The sequence below is a fragment of the Cervus elaphus genome, chromosome 15, assembly GCF_910594005.1.
Source record: "Cervus elaphus chromosome 15, mCerEla1.1, whole genome shotgun sequence".
Classification (NCBI taxonomy): domain Eukaryota; kingdom Metazoa; phylum Chordata; class Mammalia; order Artiodactyla; family Cervidae; genus Cervus; species Cervus elaphus.
In genome coordinates this window covers 11,250,258-11,260,000 of record NC_057829.1, presented here as the reverse complement: position 1 = coordinate 11,260,000, position 9,743 = coordinate 11,250,258, and the positions used below count along the sequence as shown (strand labels likewise).

Sequence of the window (9,743 nt, the reverse complement as noted above, 5' to 3'; positions counted from 1 at the left end):
CCCCACCCCCCCACCCCCGACCCCAGTCGGCCCGCCCACACCCTTGCCCCCTGACACTCACACACACACACTCTCACACACTCACGCTCTGGCCTTTGGGCGGGGGCTGGGTCTTGCCTTATTAGGAAGCCAAGCCGAAGGGGACCTTTGAGACCTCGGCTGCCAAGACGTCTTGGGGATCCCACGGGGCTCTGCCAGCCCCAGGGCACCGCGTGCAGCTGGGGCCCGGGGCCCAAGGCTGATGCCCCCTCCCTTGGGGAAGCTGCTTCTTCCGCCTGGCCTCTCTCTGAGGTGGGTCAGGGACTGTGCCATTGTGTCTGTCTCGGATCGGATGCCATCCTCTCTCCCGTGTCTGCCTCCCGTTTTCTGTCCGTCAGTCGCTGTGTCTCCCTGTGTGTGTGTGTGTGTGTGTGTGTGTGTGTGTGTGTGTGTCTGCGTGCGCGCGCGCTCCCGTCTGTCTGTCCGGCTGCATCTCCCTCTCCCTGTCTTCGAGTCTGTCTCTGAACCTCAGTCTCTCTCTGCCTCTGTGTCTCCTGACACCCGGCCTCCAGTCCCTTCCTCTGGCCCCGGCCTCTCACAGGTTGCTGGGGCCCTGGCTCTGGCTGACGAGCTTGCGCCAGCCGGCTTGTCTCACTTGGCGTGGGTGCGTGAGGCGAGTGTCTTGTGTGTCTGTCCGTGTGCCTGCCTGTCGGCCGTCTGCTCTCTCAGGACGGTCCTGTGCTTGGCGGGCGGCGTGGGGGCAAGTGGGGCCTGGATAGGGCGAAGGGGCGGGGCTGACGCGCTCCTGTCGGCCGCGCTGCTGGCTCCCCGTGGGTTTGGGCACCGGGCAGGTGCCGGGCAGGATGGGCGCTCAGGGCTCCAGCTGGGCTGCGCAGGAGGCCCAGAGGAGGCTCAGAGGCCCGCGGGCGGCGGGCAGCGGCGGGCCCGGAAGCCAGAGACCTCCGGGGCCACCTGGCCCTGTGCAGCGAACGGGCTGGGGGTGGGGGCGCCGCCCAGCGGGGGCGGGCCTGCAGAGGCCCGGGGTGGGAGAGCGCCGAGACCTCCGCGCCCGTCCCGCCCCCGCACGCACGCACGCACGGGGATGGTGAGCGGGGGCGGGGCGGCGTCGGCCGGCCGCCGGGCTGCCGGCCCTGGCCGGCCGGAGTCCGGTGGCGGGTCGTCCGGCTCAGGTACAGCGCGCGGCCCCTGGAGAGGTGCGGCCGGCTGGCCCGCCCGGCAGGCAGGTCACAGCGAAAGGGAGGCGCGGCGCGGCGCGGGGCTCTTAGGGCGCTTGGAGGCAGCCGCCTCCGTCTACGGCCATACCACCCTGAACGCGCCCGATCTCGTCTGATCTCGGAAGCTAAGCAGGGTCGGGCCTGGTTAGTACTTGGATGGGAGACCGCCTGGGAATACCGGGTGCTGTAGGCTTTTTGCCTCCCCTCTCCTTTAGCCCCCGCCCCCTCTCCCGCCCCACACCTCCCCCAGCCCCACCCCTGGCGTGGCCTGCACCGCAAGCCCCCGCCCCAACCCTGGCCCCTCGCACCCCACCGCGCTCACAGCCGTCGGTCGCCTGCCTTCCAGCCGGCGGCCCTCGCAGGCAGCAGCGGGCGTCCCATCTCTTGGATCCCCCGGCCCCAGCCCCTCCGCGGGTGGGTGACCCGGGCCTGGGGGGCGGGGTCCGACGCCCGCCACAGACCTGGGCTGCCTCCGTGCGGCCCGAGAGCCCCTCCGCTTTCGGCTTCCAAAAAACCAGATGACCTTCCAGTCTCCGTCTGGGGCTCCCTAGGCAAGCCTCAGGTAATCCTGGGGGGGTGGGGGGGGGCGGCTGCCCCACGCCCCAGCCCCACCCGCAACCCTAGTGCCATCCTCGCACGCGACTGCGCGTGCTCTCCCGCGGGCTCACACACACACACACACACACACACACACACACACACACACACCCCACACACACACCCACACACCCACCCTGCCGCCGAGACAGGTCAGGAGCCAGAAACCACAGGTAAGGGAGATGGAGAAAGAGGGAGAGAGAAACAGCAAGAGAACCACACAGGCTTCCCAACCCACGGCCTCCACACCCTCGGCCCTCCATTCTGGGTATCCCCCTGGACCCCAGTCGGCCCGCCCACACCCTTGCCCCCTGACACACTCGCACACACACTCTCACACACTCACCCTCTGGCCTTTGGGCGGGGGCTGGGTCTTGCCTTAGGAAGCCAAGCCGAAGGGGACCTTTGAGACCTCGGCTGCCAAGACGTCTTGGGGACGCCACGGTGGGGGGGGGGGGCTCTGCCAGCCCCAGGGCACCGCGTGCAGCTGGGGCCCGGGGCCCAAGGCTGACGCCCCCTCCCTTGGGGAAGCTGCTTCTTCAGCCTGGCCTCTCTCTGAGGTGGGTCAGGGACTGTGCCACTGTGTCTGTCTCGGATCGGATGCCATCCTCGCTCCTGTGCCTGCCTCCCGTCTTCTGTCCGTCAGTCGCTGTGTCTCCCTCTGTGTGTGTGTGCGTGTGTGTGGTGTTGGATCAGAGTGCGGGAAACTGCGTTGCCTAGAACAGAGTTTAGTTATAAATTAAGGAGATGTAGAGCCAGAATGCGCTTCCCAGGTGGTGCTAGCAGTAAAGAACCTGTCTGCCCATGCAGGGAATGAAGGAGATGTGGGTTTGATACCTGGGTTGGGAAGATCCCCTGGAGGACCACATGACAACCTACTTCAGCATGCTTGCCTGGAGGCTCCTACAGTAAGAGGAGCCTGGCGGGCTACAGCCCATGGGGTCACAACAGTCAGGCAGGCAGGACTGAAGCAACGTGGCACACAAGCATGCACACAGAGGCAGAGTATGAAGGATCTTGATTCTGGGCAGAAAGTTAATATCTCATTGTGGGTTCTTAGGCAGACAAGCAGCAGCAAGGCAGTCACAGCCTTCTGAGAGAAGAACAGGTAAGACAGAGGGTTAAATTTAGAGGCGGTTTGTAAGTGGGCAGTGACAGCAATGCTTAAAACCATGTAACGTCCACTTGTTAACTCCTTGACTCCAGAATCCACAAAACCGGGTCCTCCTTTGCACGTATTATAGGAAGCACTTGAAGACAAGAAGGACTTGGTGCTTACCAAGCTAGTGGAGGACGGAATTGCTTTTGCCTTTGCAAGAGCATTAGTACCTGTGCAGACATAGGTTCCTTCACTTTCAAGGGAAAGGTTCTGCAACAAAAGGGATCCATTGAAAAGCAAGGAAATAGTGTCACTCAGAGATTCTCCTATCATCAACCAAGTAACATTAGGATGAGGCACACCATCGGAATAAAACCAGATATGACCCGAACGCCCTCAAGCCGTAGCCTATCTTCCAGCCAACAGGGCCTTTGGCCAGCCGGCCAGCCAGTCAGCGGGCATGGCGGGTAGCAGCGTGCCAACTTTTGGATCGCCACGGCCATAGCCCCTCTGCGGGAGGATGACCGGGGCCCCGACTCCCAACGCAGACCTGGGTTGCCTCCAAGAGGCCGGAGGGCCACTCCGCATTCGGATTGCAAGAAACAAGATGACCGTCCGGTATGCTTGGACCCCACATGATATGCAACCCCCCAGCTCCACACCCTTCCCCCTCCATTCTGGGTATCCCGCCCCGGCCTCCCCCCCCTCCCCGCCCCCCCACCGCCCCCACCCCCGACCCCAGTCGGCCCGCCCACACCCTTGCCCCCTGACACTCTCACACACACACTCTCACACACTCACGCTCTGGCCTTTGGGCGGGGGCTGGGTCTTGCCTTATTAGGAAGCCAAGCCGAAGGGGACCTTTGAGACCTCGGCTGCCAAGACGTCTTGGGGATCCCACGGGGCTCTGCCAGCCCCAGGGCACCGCGTGCAGCTGGGGCCCGGGGCCCAAGGCTGATGCCCCCTCCCTTGGGGAAGCTGCTTCTTCCGCCTGGCCTCTCTCTCAGGTGGGTCAGGGACTGTGCCACTGTGTCTGTCTCGGATCGGATGCCATCCTCTCTCCCGTGTCTGCCTCCCGTCTTCTGTCCGTCAGTCGCTGTGTCTCCCTCTGTGTGTGTGTGTGTGTGTGTGTGTGTGTGTGTGTGTGTGTGTGTGTCTGCGTGTGCGCGCGCTCCCGTCTGTCTGTCCGGCTGCATCTCCCTCTCCCTGTCTTCGAGTCTGTCTCTGAACCTCAGTCTCTCTCTGCCTCTGTGTCTCCTGACACCCGGCCTCCAGTCCCTTCCTCTGGCCCCGGCCTCTCACAGGTTGCTGGGGCCCTGGCTCTGGCTGACGAGCTTGCGCCAGCCGGCTTGTCTCACTTGGCGTGGGTGCGTGAGGCGAGTGTCTTGTGTGTCTGTCCGTGTGCCTGCCTGTCGGCCGTCTGCTCTCTCAGGACGGTCCTGTGCTTGGCGGGCGGCGTGGGGGCAAGTGGGGCCTGGATAGGGCGAAGGGGCGGGGCTGACGCGCTCCTGTCGGCCGCGCTGCTGGCTCCCCGTGGGTTTGGGCACCGGGCAGGTGCCGGGCAGGATGGGCGCTCAGGGCTCCAGCTGGGCTGCGCAGGAGGCCCAGAGGAGGCTCAGAGGCCCGCGGGCGGCGGGCAGCGGCGGGCCCGGAAGCCAGAGACCTCCGGGGCCACCTGGCCCTGTGCAGCGAACGGGCTGGGGGTGGGGGCGCCGCCCAGCGGGGGCGGGCCTGCAGAGGCCCGGGGTGGGAGAGCGCCGAGACCTCCGCGCCCGTCCCGCCCCCGCACGCACGCACGCACGGGGATGGTGAGCGGGGGCGGGGCGGCGTCGGCCGGCCGCCGGGCTGCCGGCCCTGGCCGGCCGGAGTCCGGTGGCGGGTCGTCCGGCTCAGGTACAGCGCGCGGCCCCTGGAGAGGTGCGGCCGGCTGGCCCGCCCGGCAGGCAGGTCACAGCGAAAGGGAGGCGCGGCGCGGCGCGGGGCTCTTAGGGCGCTTGGAGGCAGCCGCCTCCGTCTACGGCCATACCACCCTGAACGCGCCCGATCTCGTCTGATCTCGGAAGCTAAGCAGGGTCGGGCCTGGTTAGTACTTGGATGGGAGACCGCCTGGGAATACCGGGTGCTGTAGGCTTTTTGCCTCCCCTCTCCTTTAGCCCCCGCCCCCTCTCCCGCCCCACACCTCCCCCAGCCCCACCCCTGGCGTGGCCTGCACCGCAAGCCCCCGCCCCAACCCTGGCCCCTCGCACCCCACCGCGCTCACAGCCGTCGGTCGCCTGCCTTCCAGCCGGCGGCCCTCGCAGGCAGCAGCGGGCGTCCCATCTCTTGGATCCCCCCGGCCCCAGCCCCTCCGCGGGTGGGTGACCCGGGCCTGGGGGGCGGGGTCCGACGCCCGCCACAGACCTGGGCTGCCTCCGTGCGGCCCGAGAGCCCCTCCGCTTTCGGCTTCCAAAAAACCAGATGACCTTCCAGTCTCCGTCTGGGGCTCCCTAGGCAAGCCTCAGGTAATCCTGGGGGGGTGGGGGTGGGGCGGCTGCCCCACGCCCCAGCCCCACCCGCAACCCTAGTGCCATCCTCGCACGCGACTGCGCGTGCTCTCCCGCGGGCTCACACACACACACACACACACACACACACACACACACACACCCCCCACACACACACCCACCCCGCCGCCGAGACAGGTCAGGAGCCAGAAACCACAGGTAAGGGAGATGGAGAAAGAGGGAGAGAGAAACAGCAAGAGAACCACACAGGCTTCCCAACCCACGGCCTCCACACCCTCGGCCCTCCATTCTGGGTATCCCCCTGGACCCCAGTCGGCCCGCCCACACCCTTGCCCCCTGACACACTCGCACACACACTCTCACACACTCACCCTCTGGCCTTTGGGCGGGGGCTGGGTCTTGCCTTAGGAAGCCAAGCCGAAGGGGACCTTTGAGACCTCGGCTGCCAAGACGTCTTGGGGACGCCACGGTGGGGGGGGGGGGGGCTCTGCCAGCCCCAGGGCACCGCGTGCAGCTGGGGCCCAGGGGCCCAAGGCTGACGCCCCCTCCCTTGGGGAAGCTGCTTCTTCAGCCTGGCCTCTCTCTGAGGTGGGTCAGGGACTGTGCCACTGTGTCTGTCTCGGATCGGATGCCATCCTCGCTCCTGTGCCTGCCTCCCGTCTTCTGTCCGTCAGTCGCTGTGTCTCCCTCTGTGTGTGTGTGCGTGTGTGTGGTGTTGGATCAGAGTGCGGGAAACTGCGTTGCCTAGAACAGAGTTTAGTTATAAATTAAGGAGATGTAGAGCCAGAATGCGCTTCCCAGGTGGTGCTAGCAGTAAAGAACCTGTCTGCCCATGCAGGGAATGAAGGAGATGTGGGTTTGATACCTGGGTTGGGAAGATCCCCTGGAGGACCACATGACAACCTACTTCAGCATGCTTGCCTGGAGGCTCCTACAGTAAGAGGAGCCTGGCGGGCTACAGCCCATGGGGTCACAACAGTCAGGCAGGCAGGACTGAAGCAACGTGGCACACAAGCATGCACACAGAGGCAGAGTATGAAGGATCTTGATTCTGGGCAGAAAGTTAATATCTCATTGTGGGTTCTTAGGCAGACAAGCAGCAGCAAGGCAGTCACAGCCTTCTGAGAGAAGAACAGGTAAGACAGAGGGTTAAATTTAGAGGCGGTTTGTAAGTGGGCAGTGACAGCAATGCTTAAAACCATGTAACGTCCACTTGTTAACTCCTTGACTCCAGAATCCACAAAACCGGGTCCTCCTTTGCACGTATTATAGGAAGCACTTGAAGACAAGAAGGACTTGGTGCTTACCAAGCTAGTGGAGGACGGAATTGCTTTTGCCTTTGCAAGAGCATTAGTGCCTGTGCAGACATAGGTTCCTTCACTTTCAAGGGAAAGGTTCTGCAACAAAAGGGATCCATTGAAAAGCAAGGAAATAGTGTCACTCAGAGATTCTCCTATCATCAACCAAGTAACATTAGGATGAGGCACACCATCGGAATAAAACCAGATATGACCCGAACGCCCTCAAGCCGTAGCCTATCTTCCAGCCAACAGGGCCTTTGGCCAGCCGGCCAGCCAGTCAGCGGGCATGGCGGGTAGCAGCGTGCCAACTTTTGGATCGCCACGGCCATAGCCCCTCTGCGGGAGGATGACCGGGGCCCCGACTCCCAACGCAGACCTGGGTTGCCTCCAAGAGGCCGGAGGGCCACTCCGCATTCGGATTGCAAGAAACAAGATGACCGTCCGGTATGCTTGGACCCCACATGATATGCAACCCCCCAGCTCCACACCCTTCCCCCTCCATTCTGGGTATCCCGCCCCGGCCTCCCCCCCCCTCCCCGCCCCCCCACCCCCCCACCCCCGACCCCAGTCGGCCCGCCCACACCCTTGCCCCCTGACACTCACACACACACACTCTCACACACTCACGCTCTGGCCTTTGGGCGGGGGCTGGGTCTTGCCTTATTAGGAAGCCAAGCCGAAGGGGACCTTTGAGACCTCGGCTGCCAAGACGTCTTGGGGATCCCACGGGGCTCTGCCAGCCCCAGGGCACCGCGTGCAGCTGGGGCCCGGGGCCCAAGGCTGATGCCCCCTCCCTTGGGGAAGCTGCTTCTTCCGCCTGGCCTCTCTCTGAGGTGGGTCAGGGACTGTGCCATTGTGTCTGTCTCGGATCGGATGCCATCCTCTCTCCCGTGTCTGCCTCCCGTTTTCTGTCCGTCAGTCGCTGTGTCTCCCTGTGTGTGTGTGTGTGTGTGTGTGTGTGTGTGTGTGTCTGCGTGCGCGCGCGCTCCCGTCTGTCTGTCCGGCTGCATCTCCCTCTCCCTGTCTTCGAGTCTGTCTCTGAACCTCAGTCTCTCTCTGCCTCTGTGTCTCCTGACACCCGGCCTCCAGTCCCTTCCTCTGGCCCCGGCCTCTCACAGGTTGCTGGGGCCCTGGCTCTGGCTGACGAGCTTGCGCCAGCCGGCTTGTCTCACTTGGCGTGGGTGCGTGAGGCGAGTGTCTTGTGTGTCTGTCCGTGTGCCTGCCTGTCGGCCGTCTGCTCTCTCAGGACGGTCCTGTGCTTGGCGGGCGGCGTGGGGGCAAGTGGGGCCTGGATAGGGCGAAGGGGCGGGGCTGACGCGCTCCTGTCGGCCGCGCTGCTGGCTCCCCGTGGGTTTGGGCACCGGGCAGGTGCCGGGCAGGATGGGCGCTCAGGGCTCCAGCTGGGCTGCGCAGGAGGCCCAGAGGAGGCTCAGAGGCCCGCGGGCCCGCACGCACGCACGGGGATGGTGAGCGGGGGCGGGGCGGCGTCGGCCGGCCGCCGGGCTGCCGGCCCTGGCCGGCCGGAGTCCGGTGGCGGGTCGTCCGGCTCAGGTACAGCGCGCGGCCCCTGGAGAGGTGCGGCCGGCTGGCCCGCCCGGCAGGCAGGTCACAGCGAAAGGGAGGCGCGGCGCGGCGCGGGGCTCTTAGGGCGCTTGGAGGCAGCCGCCTCCGTCTACGGCCATACCACCCTGAACGCGCCCGATCTCGTCTGATCTCGGAAGCTAAGCAGGGTCGGGCCTGGTTAGTACTTGGATGGGAGACCGCCTGGGAATACCGGGTGCTGTAGGCTTTTTGCCTCCCCTCTCCTTTAGCCCCCGCCCCCTCTCCCGCCCCACACCTCCCCCAGCCCCACCCCTGGCGTGGCCTGCACCGCAAGCCCCCGCCCCAACCCTGGCCCCTCGCACCCCACCGCGCTCACAGCCGTCGGTCGCCTGCCTTCCAGCCGGCGGCCCTCGCAGGCAGCAGCGGGCGTCCCATCTCTTGGATCCCCCGGCCCCAGCCCCTCCGCGGGTGGGTGACCCGGGCCTGGGGGGCGGGGTCCGACGCCCGCCACAGACCTGGGCTGCCTCCGTGCGGCCCGAGAGCCCCTCCGCTTTCGGCTTCCAAAAAACCAGATGACCTTCCAGTCTCCGTCTGGGGCTCCCTAGGCAAGCCTCAGGTAATCCTGGGGGGGTGGGGGGGGGCGGCTGCCCCACGCCCCAGCCCCACCCGCAACCCTAGTGCCATCCTCGCACGCGACTGCGCGTGCTCTCCCGCGGGCTCACACACACACACACACACACACACACACACACACACACACCCCACACACACACCCACACACCCACCCTGCCGCCGAGACAGGTCAGGAGCCAGAAACCACAGGTAAGGGAGATGGAGAAAGAGGGAGAGAGAAACAGCAAGAGAACCACACAGGCTTCCCAACCCACGGCCTCCACACCCTCGGCCCTCCATTCTGGGTATCCCCCTGGACCCCAGTCGGCCCGCCCACACCCTTGCCCCCTGACACACTCGCACACACACTCTCACACACTCACCCTCTGGCCTTTGGGCGGGGGCTGGGTCTTGCCTTAGGAAGCCAAGCCGAAGGGGACCTTTGAGACCTCGGCTGCCAAGACGTCTTGGGGACGCCACGGTGGGGGGGGGGGGCTCTGCCAGCCCCAGGGCACCGCGTGCAGCTGGGGCCCGGGGCCCAAGGCTGACGCCCCCTCCCTTGGGGAAGCTGCTTCTTCAGCCTGGCCTCTCTCTGAGGTGGGTCAGGGACTGTGCCACTGTGTCTGTCTCGGATCGGATGCCATCCTCGCTCCTGTGCCTGCCTCCCGTCTTCTGTCCGTCAGTCGCTGTGTCTCCCTCTGTGTGTGTGTGCGTGTGTGTGGTGTTGGATCAGAGTGCGGGAAACTGCGTTGCCTAGAACAGAGTTTAGTTATAAATTAAGGAGATGTAGAGCCAGAATGCGCTTCCCAGGTGGTGCTAGCAGTAAAGAACCTGTCTGCCCATGCAGGGAATGAAGGAGATGTGGGTTTGATAC

The 9,743-nt window shown here is 65.2% G+C and overlaps 3 non-coding genes across 3 annotated transcripts; all 3 read left to right on the top strand.

The window, feature by feature from the left end:
- The first annotated feature begins 1,288 nt into the window (after positions 1-1,288).
- On the top strand, positions 1,289-1,407 carry LOC122709772. Its single transcript, XR_006345734.1, has one exon. It is a non-coding gene; the product is annotated as a 5S ribosomal RNA (ribosomal RNA).
- Positions 1,408-4,922: 3,515 nt separating this feature from the next.
- On the top strand, positions 4,923-5,041 carry LOC122709761. The gene has a single exon (XR_006345723.1). It is a non-coding gene; the product is annotated as a 5S ribosomal RNA (ribosomal RNA).
- Positions 5,042-8,385: 3,344 nt separating this feature from the next.
- On the top strand, positions 8,386-8,504 carry LOC122709750. The gene has a single exon (XR_006345712.1). It is a non-coding gene; the product is annotated as a 5S ribosomal RNA (ribosomal RNA).
- The last annotated feature ends 1,239 nt before the right edge of the window (positions 8,505-9,743 follow it).